Genomic DNA, 13401 nt, shown 5'->3' with positions numbered 1-13401 from the left:
TTTAATAATGTTTTTTTTTTTTTTGATTCAACATTTGAACATTCTTAATACAGAAATGTTCATTTTGGCACAGAAAAATAGAATAAAAATATATCATCATTTGTACCACTGTCATTCAACAAATAATAATACTGACAAGCATTCAAACCATCATAGGGAATTCTGTCAGCAAAGCTCACTTTCAACAATTAATTATTCTCCTGCATGATGTTAAAATATTTATATTTAAAGGCATGAATAATATATATATAATATATATATATATATATATATATATATATATAAAACCTTCTAATATGCCAAAATCAGAATGAATGCCTTTTTTTCTTTTTTACCCACACATGAAAATTTTAAAAAATCAAATAAACGTTCACTATAACAGCCCACTTCTTCATTAACAACTTCTTGAGGAATATTCAAAAACATTTTATCATTCATTCATTCAACATGGTACAAAAGATACTTTTGTTACATTAAAATACTTTCTTCTGTTCAAGGCCTCGTTTTTTTTATTTGTTTTTGAACATAACCTGTCACCACTTTGTCTTTTGCTACAAGACACTTGCATGGTGTGATTTGACAACAGCAGCATCACATAACAGCACACATGATTGCACTCGCAGTAAAACAAATCACGTTAGATCATTTCCAACAGAAAACTTCAATTATTCATGCATGCAACCAATAATAATTGCGCAAGTAAAAAACAAGAATGGAAGATTGATTAGTGTTCTTCTCAAATTTGTGCCTTCTTTGTGCAATTATAAAATCTCCTTGACCTTTCTCTGAGTTTGCCTGGTCAATCATACTCGACTCAGGGTATGTGTCACCAGCCAGCCCTTCTGTCGGCTCTCCAAAACATCTCCAGTTCATCTAGAATGGTTTGAACTCTGCGGACACCATCCCTTCGAGCCTGACGCACATCTGGGCGACCTTCAGGATCTATGGAGTCCAGAGCCAGAAGTTGTTTGGTCAGCATCTCCTCCAGTATCAAGTATCTTTTATCATTTTTCTTCCCATCAAAACTTTTCACATCTTGTGCCAGGTTCTCCACACGTTCCAATATCTGCTGCACTTTGATCAGTCCTGGGTGGCTCCAGATCTTGGTCTGAAGTCTACCTCAGGTTGGAATTGTGGGGGTGGGACCTCTTGAGGTGTTTGAGGGGCAGTGGTTTCCTGGGGTTCTGGTGCTGGAGGAACTTGTATGGTAATATTGGATGTCTCTGATAACTGTGGTGACTGCGGTACGGTTTGTTGTGCTTTTGGCTGGGGTGCTTGCGTAGGTTGTTGTTGTTGTTGTTGTAGTACTGGGTGATGATGTATTTGCTGAGGAACATCACTCACTCTTTGAATGGGAATCTCAAATGCAGGCGGTCTGACAATTTCTTCGACTGGTTGTTCAGCTTTAGGTGGTATTGCTGCGTGTCCAATGTGTTTGCTGGACCCTGGCAATAGTAACAAATTCACTTCAATTTCATACATTAATTCTGAACACTAGTATTTCTCACACTAAATGTTACATAAATTAACATAAATGTACAAGATGGCTTGAGCTTATGTAAGTCACCAGCTATTTATAAATATTAATAAATAGCACGCGTACCTGGGGTCTCTCTCCCATGATCTGAGACATGACTGGTGACTGGGCCCTCAAGGGGACCGGGATAGGACTGGCAGTTTGATTCTGTTGAATCTGAATGGGCACTTGTTCACGGTAGATTGGGATTTTTTCTCGCATAGGATGAGAACTTTGGCTTGGCTGGTGTTGTGAGGCACACCCTATACCCTCGTGGATCACGGGAATGGGGATGTAGCCTGTCCGGAGGACCTGTATTGCTGGGTCGGGGCTGTTGATGAAGGCCACTCATTTGTCTGTGTGTGCCCTGTTGTTGATGAACCTGATGCAAATAAAAATATAGTTTGACTTCGGAAATAGCTAGAAATGTATACCCTAGCATTCAAAAGTTTGGGAAAAGTAATATTTTTTGAAAGAAATTAATACTTTTATTCAGCAAGGAAGCAATAAATCGATTCTATTTCAAGTAAATGTTGTTTTGAATCTAGCATTGTGTATTACTGCGATCGTAGACTCTTTGATGAGTTGCTTTGTTCCTCTTTTGTAAGTTGCTTGAGATAAAACTATTGCACAATATTTCTGTTTTTACTGTATTTTTGATTAAATAAAAATAAAGATAAGAAGAAAAAAAGAAATGTATAAATATATAAAATATTTTTAATATAAAAATAAAATGTAACATATATTAAAGTACTATTAAATAAACTTATTTTGAAAATTCAAAATGTGGGCGAGGGTCGACACACCCTCACGTGAAGTGCCAGAGTAAAATACAGACAGAACATATGATTCAGCGATAATGTGTGTTTATGTCGCAACTTTTAGCAGCCTGTCATTTTTTCAGCAACCTATAAGACTCAATTTTTTCAAAATTTGGAAAAAACTGAAAAGAAAATACAGGGCCCAAGGAAAACTTAAAAATGAAAACTCCGGAAGCAAAGTACATGAATTAATGCAAAGCTTTCACAATGAATCCATATCCTGACCTGACAGAGACTGCCATGTCTAATAGAGATATCTGACTCCTAACGGTCTTACCTCAGGCCCATGTGAAGCAGGTGAGCAAGACAAACATGCCTGATGGGGACGCACTGGAGATCGAGGCCGACAGTGTGCTGTTGGGGGTCGGGGAAGGCGTACGTCCATCTGTTCTCAAATTTTGCTGCACTACTGGATGGATGTAGGAGAAACTCGGATACTGCTGCAACCTGGGTTCAGTGTTTTCATGGGAGACTGGGATGGGGATGTAGCCCTGGCGTAGCATTGGTTGCCTCATCTCTTGAATAAAGGATTTGTGCATGTCCTGAGGTGACTCAGGGGACATAGAGGGGCCATTTAAAAAAATCTGAAAACCACATTTAAAAAAACATAAGTAAACAGATCAAGTCTATTCAAAATGAACTCACTATTTATATTCATAATACTTGTATCCTCATGTAATGACGAGACAAAATATTTAGCATCATAATACCAGTAATGCTTATATAACCTCTGATGATGCTCTTCAGTTCGGCTCCGCTGAAGTATGTAGAAGCTATACGACAAATTGTTTTGCAGGAGAAGGCAAATAACTCGAGCATGTGGTTGACATGGTTATGAAAAAGCTCCAATTATCAAAAATAGAATTACAGACAGCATGACAAAATATTTTGACTTGCACCAATGATTTGGCTATGGCCAAAAATATTAAAAACAAGCCAGAGATAGTGGTGTGTAGACGTTTTTTGTTCTCATGATTAATCTGAACTGAAAAAGGAAGTACTCCTGTATTAACCTTAGTATTATCAGGTATGATGATACACATTTTATGAACTCTTGTATTAGATATAGATACTCCATATGGCACATTATGTGATGATTAACAGTATTTTCCACTTGCTACATTTTTCCTATTAGCGGTCACATCAGTCAAAATTGTCATTTGCAAATTCCCCCCCATTTGTATATCTGTCTAATGTAAAATTATATTATATGTTATTGCAGGCAACGAACGAGCATGTTAGTGGCTCAGTCACTGCTTCAGTTTCAATACTTAAGTGTAAAACTCAGTTTATGTCTTTCGTCTTCTCTCATCTATTTGACACGGAAAGGTCAGTCCACCATCTCTCAATGATGAGGCAGTCCGGGAACAAACATGAAAACATGAGTGGGTAAAAAACTCACTGTGCACAGCAACTGTTAAGCAATGGCATTGGCTTTACAGGATATACCCTGAATGCTGCCGATTCTAATGCCATGACAATGAATCACTCTATGTATCATTTTTCAATGGGTTCCTGTGCTGTTGACACTGTGTCTTAAAATACTCTTTGTGAGGGGGAGGGCCTCCCTTACTCATCTATGTAAATCACAGTTGCACAGAGGACACAAAAACATCAAACGAAACAAAATTCCCGAACAAATCTCATGAACACCCTATTCTGATGTTGAAACAGCAGAGCTGCTACTGAATATTTAAGACAGAGGTTTTCAACGGGGAGGCAATTATCCCTGAATGAAGGTTTGGTCACATTTACAATCATTACAAGTCATTTCAATCGGAGTCTACGTGACTGGGAGTTCACATTTAACTATGGCAAAAAAGGTTCCCTGCGAAGATTTCACTTCGAGTTCAGTTTGGTCACATGATTTTGTTGTGTTGCCCAACAGAAAGACTGCTTGTTTTGAAAGAGACTGTTTTTATTCCTTGCTACACTACTGACAAGTGACAATGGTTGCAAAATTCAGCTGAAATTTCACTTAATATGACCTCAACTTATACTAAATGCTTAAAGTTAACAAGCTAAAGTTCAGCTAATTGCTTTATTTTCCATCTTCAATAAAAAGTATGTACAAATCTCTACACTGTATTTTAAACGTAACAAAATATGTTAAAGACATTTATGTGGCAATATATGCATGTTATTACAGGCCAAGCTCAAAATTCAGCACTCAATACGCATCGGTCCAGGCCTCAAATAGGTTAAAGATGCCTGATTTAAGGTTTATAATGTTATGAAATTAAGACAGTTAACGTAGTTTTTTATAAAAAGATTCAAAACCAAGATGCTAAACAGAGAGAATAGGGCTGGTTAGTGTATATGACCTCATGCCCGTTTTTTTCTTGTTTTTTTGACACAGACGCAAACACCAACACTAACTCTAACTCCATCCACCTGCATCTTTCCATCACCAGCAGATTCTTGGTGACACTAACTTCGGACAAGTGTTGATCTATCTAATGAAAGATGCCAACTGGCAAGCCCTCGTGTTCCCCCCAACAATTTTTTTACCTCCTGAACCTGGTGTGCGGAGAACAGTCTGACACTTCCAGTTTGTAACTTTCAAGCCCATTCATTGGGAATGACAGAATCGTTGAGTGGGCGGATCTTTTCTGAAACCCCATGTAAGGAAAACTTTGAGGAACGCGTTTAGCGCGCTGTGTGCGGTTCCAGGGATGAGGAGAACAGCGCAGTGTGCATAGTTCTCGAGGCTTTAAATAAACATTGTGGAGTCGTTCTAACACTCTCACATATGACTGCAGTGCGTCACATACTGATCACTTCAGCTGAGATCATCACACTTATATATTTCGCCCGTTTATGCGCCGTCAGGCCGTTTAAATGCACGCGACGCGCTATTTCCCACAGAGCTGACAGCGATTCACGCGCGAGCTTCGGCGAATATCAAGTGCGTGGCTCCTCTACCCTAGACAGTCGGTGTCTGATCAAGTCCGATGTGGATGTACTGAGTGGGATCGTAGCCTACGTCTACGCACTCAACAAAACTGTCTTTTCGATGTGAACACCCTCTGAAATGCCACAATGCCCAAGTAATCTATAAAGCACGTCATATGTTGTTCTGCATTTTTAAAATCGCCTGAAAAACGCTCACGTTTGACAGCGCAACTTCCAAAAGCAAAATCAAAACCCTGTCTTACCTTTTTCGTGTCTGCCTCGGATCGCTCCACGTCGTTGTGCGATGGTTGTGATCCACAAAAAACGGCCAACCTGTCTGCGGGTCGATTTTGATCTCCCACCCCGGTGGCAGAGGATCGTTAGTTGCCATCGTTTCGACTGGAGACAGTGTTTTTCATACTCTGATATTGCTTTCGCTCCCGAATATTGTGCCATTACAGCCGCTACAGACGCTTTAAAGGGTCCGTCTGATGACGTACTGTAAACGGGGACGGTTTTGCTCGAAGCAGCAGGGTCCTTCTGAAGACTACCGAGAAACTTCTAGCTGAGGGTTCAAGCCCACGTGTGTGACCAAAAATTACCCTTTGACCGTCCGGACACAGATCCTCCCTGACACTTTAATCCCCTCCACCCTCTGTTTATTAGACCAAGGACACTTGTTGCTCTTTTTAACGTTAAGACAGGCAGTATTGACACATTTCAGGGAAAACCTGTCTGATCTCTGTCATTGTTTTTGCTTCTATGATCCGAAATTATTTGGTTTTTTTTATGTTAAGAAAGAGGAAATAATATACACTAATAATACACTGAACTAGTATAAATATTTAATATATAAAAAAAAATCAGGACTGAAACCCAGGTTTGTGACATTGTTAAAAATTCTAAAACGCAAGCTATTCGTGTGAAGTCAAATTCCTGTATTTTTCAATATGTGAACTGTAAAACTAAAAATCACACATGCCCTTAAATATAAAACAATACATTGCAACAATTTTTATTTTTTATCACAATACACATGGGGGGAAATACCTTTTCATTCCTGAACAACATTTCTGCAATGTAATCAGTACACTAATAATCACTAAATATTACCTGGGTTCAGTGGGTCTCTGTGTTATTTTAAGGGGTTTTTTTTTTTTTTTTGTTTTTTTTTTTTGTCAAATATTTAAGGCATTCATTGAGCTCTAACAAGTGGTCACTATAAACAAAAAGCCCTGACAGGCTAGGCTGAATAAATCTGTCAGATCCGTCGCCCTCCAGAGCCGGCTGTTTGTGTTTCTGCGCATGCGCAGTGACTGTCTTCCTGACTGGCCGGGTTCCGCCATTTTCTACTCAAGATTGAAATAACACCAGTCCAGTATTGTTCATCCTAAAAATAAACCACATCTGAGATACTGAAAACAAGTTTTGGTAGCACTCCTTCCGGCATCCGAGAATGGAAGACGAGAGCCACCCAAAAACCCTGTAAGTAGCTGAAAACACAAACCCTGTCAGTGCTCAGCGAATAATCTACAGCACTACTGACACACACTTCTATCTAACAGCTAATTTAGCTCCAGAAACGACGTCCTTCCAACGTTGTTGACATCGTGTGCTGTTAGTAATCACTGCTTATAATAGGCAGAGTTTCGGTCAGTCGTTATCGCAGACTTTACATGCAGCGGAAAGATCTGCAAGCCTTTATTTTTTCCGGCGTTTGTGGGAAACATAGCCGTAGCATGATTAAGCTAAGCTAGCGGCTAATTAGGCAAACCGGCTAGTCATCAAAACAATTAAATGCAAGGCAAATGTAATGAACAAAGCTAAACTTGTAATGCATTTCAGAAGTTATGGTATATGGCTTTAATGTGTGCATCAGTAAACTATCATATTCAGTATTCATGTGTTTTGAACGAGCATGTCACCGTCTGCTGTTTTAGTACAGGCCTGTTATCTAATCTCAGGCCTGCTGTTTTTTACTTTAAGTATGAATTTTGTGTTTGGTTCTACAATGTAGGATAAAAACATCTCGTGAATTAACTCGTTGTTTAACTGTCGCTCATAGTTTCATTAGTTCAGTGTTGTGGGTAATGTGTTCCCGTCCTGAGGTCATTTGGGCATAAAGGGGCTGTCCGATGTATGCCTGACTCATTTAAAGATGCACTTCTTTTTTTTTTTTTTTTTTTTTTTACACCTAGAGTAGATGATCTTATTAAAAATGCTAAATTATCTTATTGTGTTATCTGTTTAAATTATGTGGGCCAGTCTATAGTTACTGTTTATAATTTTTAATATATGTTTTATCTGCATTTTCAGCTACGTGGGGAATCTTTCAAGAGATGTAACCGAGAACTTGATCCTTCAGTTATTTACTCAGATCGGGCCATGTAAAAAGTTGTAAAATGATAACAGAGGTAAACAACCATCACAAATGACATTTTTTCCAAACGTTCCCTGAAATGTTAGTGTCAATGTAAATGGGTTTGTGTGGAAATGAAATCAAACTACACATTAGCATTAATGTTTGGAATACATTTGCTTTTAAAGCTATATTTGAACAGACAAATCATAATTTCTTACATTTTCTTAAAATCACACCAGAATGGCAAAGTGACGACTGAAAATATTAAACAGTCTTCCACACAATACCCATGACTTTGCAATAATATATTTTCCTGGCTTTTCTTCTCAGCAGTCCGATAGCAGCAGGAAGGTGAACTCTATTGGATTTTCTGTTTGCAGCATACTAGCAATGATCCGTATTGCTTTGTGGAGTTCTTTGAACACAGAGACGCCGCAGCTGCTTTGGCCGCCATGAACGGAAGGAAGATTTTGGGGAAGGTACATCAAGTATAACAATGTACCCATGAATCTCACGTTACCAAAGATGATGCCTTCAAGAAGTGTATTTTATTAACAGGAAGTCAAGGTAAATTGGGCAACCACTCCTAGCAGTCAGAAGAAAGACACATCCAGTAAGTTTTTTTTGTATTATGCCAATAGTGGTTGATTCTTCTTAAATGTAGTTACATGTGTTAAATGTCATCCTTCTGCAGATCACTTTCATGTTTTTGTGGGAGATTTGAGCCCTGAGATCACAACCGATGACATCAGAGCTGCATTTGCACCCTTTGGGAAAATCTCGTAAGTTCCCAGAAATCACACCCTTTTTGTGGAATGTCTGAATAATGTCAAGTTGGTGGTTTTTGGTTAATTTGAGCCAAATGATCTCTGTATATTATTATTATTTTTTTTATCCCCTGTTTTCCTAAAATCTTGGAAACGGTTTCAAAGTTTATTTAGTCATTTGCTTTTAAAATGCATTGTTTTTGTTGTTGGTGTTTCTCAACATTTACATATTTTGGTAAGAAATTGTTGCAAAGATAAAAATTTACTTTACATTTGTCATTTGTGCTGTGATTAGATTTCTGTCAGTAATGAAACTTTCATATATGAAATACTTTCTTGTCTCTTTAAAGCTGCACAGTTGTTTGTCACAGCAGTTGAGAACGGGATGTCATAGTGTTTTAGAGACCTTAATTTTGGTCTAAATTTAATATTTAATTACATTGATGATTTTAATAGTCCCGTGTTGGGTATTATCAGCAAGCACAGGGCAGTATAGTCAATATTGTGTCCCCGGATCGATCTGTTGTAAAGTGCACCTTAAAATTTTTCATCACTAATCTCCACCGCTTTTCCAAAATTGGTAAGTAGTTTTGATTTCCCAAAACATGATACACTGCTACTGTGCAAACTTTTCAGAGTCTCCTTTAGCTCTGAGTGTCAGTTAATAGAGCTCTGGTTATTTTACAGAAATGCTCATAGGATTGGACAGGAGCTTGAAGGCTAACAGCAAGGAACTGTGCACTCTGGGAACTCAGATGTAGATTTTTTTCTATTTACTCTTTGCTTTTCATATTTGTATACTGCAGTATTTTCCTATTAACGCTGACGTAGTGTAGACTTTTAACAAACCTCAGATAATTCATTAATATTTGCTTGTAAAAACTGTTTTATGATGGTTTTCCTAGTTGTGTTGATAGTTTGATTCTTCTAAAATTCTGAAAATGTTAATTTCTCGAAATTTGCAGCTTCCCAAACTCCATATTGGTGGGTAAAGAATTGACCAGGAAAAATAAAGAAATCTGTTAACAGGCCATGTATGCCGTTTAATTCCTTTTCTCTTTTGATATTTCTATGTACTCTTGAGTAGAATTAGAGACAACTGTTCAAATTAGGAATGCATGGTAATGACATTGATGCTATGAGAGATTGAGTACTAGTGATTAAGATGAAGAGTGGATCATTATGTTGTGTCACAGGAAAAGTTGAAATCTTTGCAGGAGCTTTTAAATATACATGCAGTAGTGTAGGTTGCATGACTAGTTTGTACTTGTTTTTTATTTTATATATATATATATATATATATACATTTTAAAGTACCAGTAATCAAGAGAATATGCAAAAGTTGTTAGTGTAGTTTTTTTTAGAGTAACTTAGGATATCATAGCAGTGTTTCTCAGTACAGTGTGTGTGTGTGTGTGTGTGTGTGTGGTTCCTTTCTTTTTGAGATCCTCTAGCACGCTGTCTGTGGACTGACTTTTCCATTGTTACGTTTTTCTTGCAGGGATGCACGAGTGGTGAAGGATATGACAACAGGGAAATCAAAGGGGTATGGATTTGTGTCCTTCTATAACAAACTGGTAAGGCTCCAGTACAGGAACACAGAGTGAAGGTTATTCTATTTCTGTTTACTACAATTCATATTTTAGCTGTAGTATTACAGATATTCAGCCTACTGGAATGAGTCAGACTGTTGTTAGTGGTTTTCTGTTTGAGAGTAATATTTTAGTCAGTTTAGTAAAAGTAATTATAAGCAAACTAGGACATTTATGTGGGTAGTTCCTAATTACACAGATGAACTAATAAATGATTAGAAGTGTTGCTGAGAGATTATAGTTTTGTTTTTTCGCTTTAAATTTATGTTTGTTTCTTCTTTTCTAGGATGCTGAGAATGCCATAGTACACATGGGGGGTCAGTGGCTCGGTGGACGGCAAATCCGGACTAACTGGGCAACTCGGAAACCTCCAGCCCCCAAGAGTGTGCAAGACAGTAAGCCAGATTTTGATCCACTCTGTCTTTTATTAGTTTGCTGTCTTTAGAGTTGAGCTGAATTAACATGACTGAATTGGGGGGACTTTCAGACAGCTCCAAGCAGCTGCGATTTGATGAGGTGGTGAACCAGTCGAGTCCTCAGAACTGCACGGTGTACTGCGGTGGCATTCAGTCAGGTCTCACAGGTACGTCTGCACTTGCTCGTTTACTCTCTTGTTCTGAGTATTAGTATGCACGCTCGCTCTTAGTGCTTTGTCATGTGACTTACACTGTTCTCTTCAAACAGAACACCTTATGCGACAGACGTTTTCTCCGTTCGGACAGATAATGGAGATCAGAGTTTTTCCAGAGAAGGGTTATTCTTTTATCAGGTATGATTCAACTATTTCTCTGTTTTTAGTTTTCTTATATTTAGACACGTTGTCCACAGTCTGTGTGTAATTGTAAAATATTGTAGAAGCACCTGTAATTATGTTTCAAGATGTGAATGGTTGCTTGTCATGGTTAACTAGTAAGGGTTGATATCGAGAGAGCAGAGTGGATGATGACTTGTACTCAATGGCTGTTACCATTTGTACTTAATAATAGTAATAATTGGCAATGTCAAAAAGGCTAAATGTCAGCCTAATATTTCATTGATTTCCCAAAAGTGGGGCAGCATAAAATGATGTATAAAAAAAAAAAAATTTCAGCCTCTTAGTCTTATTACATATCTAAAGCTTAAAAAAAAAAAACACCTCGTTTGTGGACAGTGCGTTTATTTATTTTTTTAAAGAGCAAAGACACATTAAATTGAGCAGTAGTTACAGTAAGGAAATTTATAATGTTACAAAAGATTTCTAATTTAAGTAAAATGCTGTTCTTTTGACCTTTCTATTCAAGGTCCCTGAAAAAAAGTATCAGATTCTGTAAAAATATTAAGCAGCACATCTCTTATTTATTTTTTTTACATTAATTATAAGAAATGTTTCTTAGTTTTTCTTTATTATTTCTGTTATGCATTATAGATTTGTTATTTTTAAAGGGAGTGTCAAGATTTAATTAGCCATGTGGTGACAAAGACATCATGACATACAGCAGCATCATTTTCTCTCAGGTTCTCCTCTCATGAAAGTGCTGCTCATGCCATCGTCTCAGTGAATGGCACCACCATCGAAGGTCATGTTGTGAAGTGCTACTGGGGCAAAGAGTCACCTGACATGGCCAAAAATGTTCAGCCGGTAATTCTTGTGAATTTGCTTTATCATATTCTCATTTTAATTGGTATTAAATTCTTCCCATACTGACGTTGTTTGAATCAGGCCAGCATATGTTTTTACCTAGACACACCAAGTAAAAAGTTCAAGTTCTTGATTTTTCAATCACAGATGGAGTATGGTCAGTGGGGACACTGGAATCAAATGTATGGAAATCCTCAACAATACGGTCAGTACATGACGAATGGCTGGCAGGTGCCCTCCTATGGAATGTACGGGCAAACATGGAATCAGCAAGGATTTGGTGTAGAGTAAGTTTTTTATATATATAATTTTTTTTGTGTGTGTGTTATGTATTATGTTTTACATATGCAGGAACTTGAAAATGTTTACGTCCAACCTCTTCGTTGTTCTAGACAATCACAGTTCCCCGGCCTGGGTGGGAGGTTTTGGGACGCAACCCTCTCAGGCTCAGCCTGGCCCAGTGATGAACCAGGCTAACTTTGGCATGGCTGGGTACCAGACACAGTGATCTGACCTTGTTTCTTCATAACACATGCCTCTCAATTCTTTATATCCTGCTCTCACAGGGAGGGTTGCTAAAGACTAATAGGTGCACATTATCTTTTTTTTTCCTACAAGCTTTGGATCTGAAGCAGGAATCGCTTTATTGTAAAGATTCAAATTTAGATTAAAGAGGCAATTGAGATGAGCACCTTCAATGGAAATCTGAATTCATTCACGAGATTTGTTCCTGTTTTAGTGGAATAGGAGATGTATTGGATCTCTTGCCCTTCACCTATTTTTACTGCGTATCTTGAGGAAAACTGCTGATTTTTCCCTTAAAACCTAGCTTCAGGAACTTCACAGGTGCATTACAGAAAGCCTGTGGTTTAAATGGTTTTTGAACAAAGTATTTTCTTTTGTTTTCTCTTCCTGAATAGCTGATCATGCGTTTGGTTATTCATTACAGAATGGACTTTACATTTTGTACAAAAACAACAAACCGCAACAAACAACAAAAAAAAAATCATTCTGAATTTGATTGGCAAACAAATGTAAGTAAAGGCACTTTTTGGGGGTTCATTGGACCTGTGTCTTGTAAATGTTGACGTGTAAATGAATTTCTATGTGCAGTGGTATATATTTAATCCACATTAGCTCCCTGTTCTCCTCCGATTCTAGAGCTCTTTGATACTGTGTGTATAATGTATCTTTTTACTCCAATTTACAGACAGTGAAATCTCTTGCGTTCACTATGGAGAAAGGGTCATGATGGCCATACCTGTAAATATCTTTTGATATCTTGGCCTGGAGTAAGGGTTTCAAAGCATGGGCTCTACTTGACGGACTTTTGCAGAACTAATGCAGCGTATGTTAGACAAATGTTACATGTGTGACTGACATTTACAAGCAAGCCTTAATTTTTGCCCGGTCACACACACATTTCATTTGAACACTTTGAGACCCTCGTAGAGAGCTGTATGATTTATTTTAGAGCCTACTGTAAATTTGTCCCTTTGCTGTTTTAACAAATATGCGTGCCATTTATGAGTAGCCAGAGAAAAGGTTTGGATTTTTTTTCTTCTTTTTTTTTTTCCTGGGGGTGTTAAGGAATTGCATGTTTCAAACCATAATATTGAGGTTGCTCAAAGCATTGAATGTAAAAGGCAGAAATGTTTGAATACATCTTAGCATTTCAAGTTTTCTTTTTAGTGTAAATGAGCCAATAAATGAACAATTGAGCAAGAAACATTTTTTTTTAAACGGAATTATGGTGTGCTTTCAACATATTAATCACCATTTGTTTTGCTGTTTCAGTTATTTAATTGCTTATTGTCAATTAGGAAGGAA

The 13401-nt window shown here is 37.7% G+C and overlaps 2 pseudogenes; one reads left to right on the top strand and one right to left on the bottom strand.

Moving 5' to 3' along the window:
• Positions 1 to 811: 811 nt before the first annotated feature.
• On the bottom strand, positions 812 to 5623 carry LOC122147136 (annotated as a pseudogene).
• Positions 5624 to 6579: 956 nt separating this feature from the next.
• LOC109092144 lies at positions 6580 to 12269 on the top strand (annotated as a pseudogene).
• Positions 12270 to 13401: the final 1132 nt, after the last annotated feature.

Source organism: Cyprinus carpio, chromosome A13 (genome assembly GCF_018340385.1).
Source record: "Cyprinus carpio isolate SPL01 chromosome A13, ASM1834038v1, whole genome shotgun sequence".
NCBI classification, from domain to species: domain Eukaryota; kingdom Metazoa; phylum Chordata; class Actinopteri; order Cypriniformes; family Cyprinidae; genus Cyprinus; species Cyprinus carpio.
The sequence above is the reverse complement of the archived record's forward strand: the minus strand, read 5'-3'. Positions and strand labels throughout refer to the sequence as shown.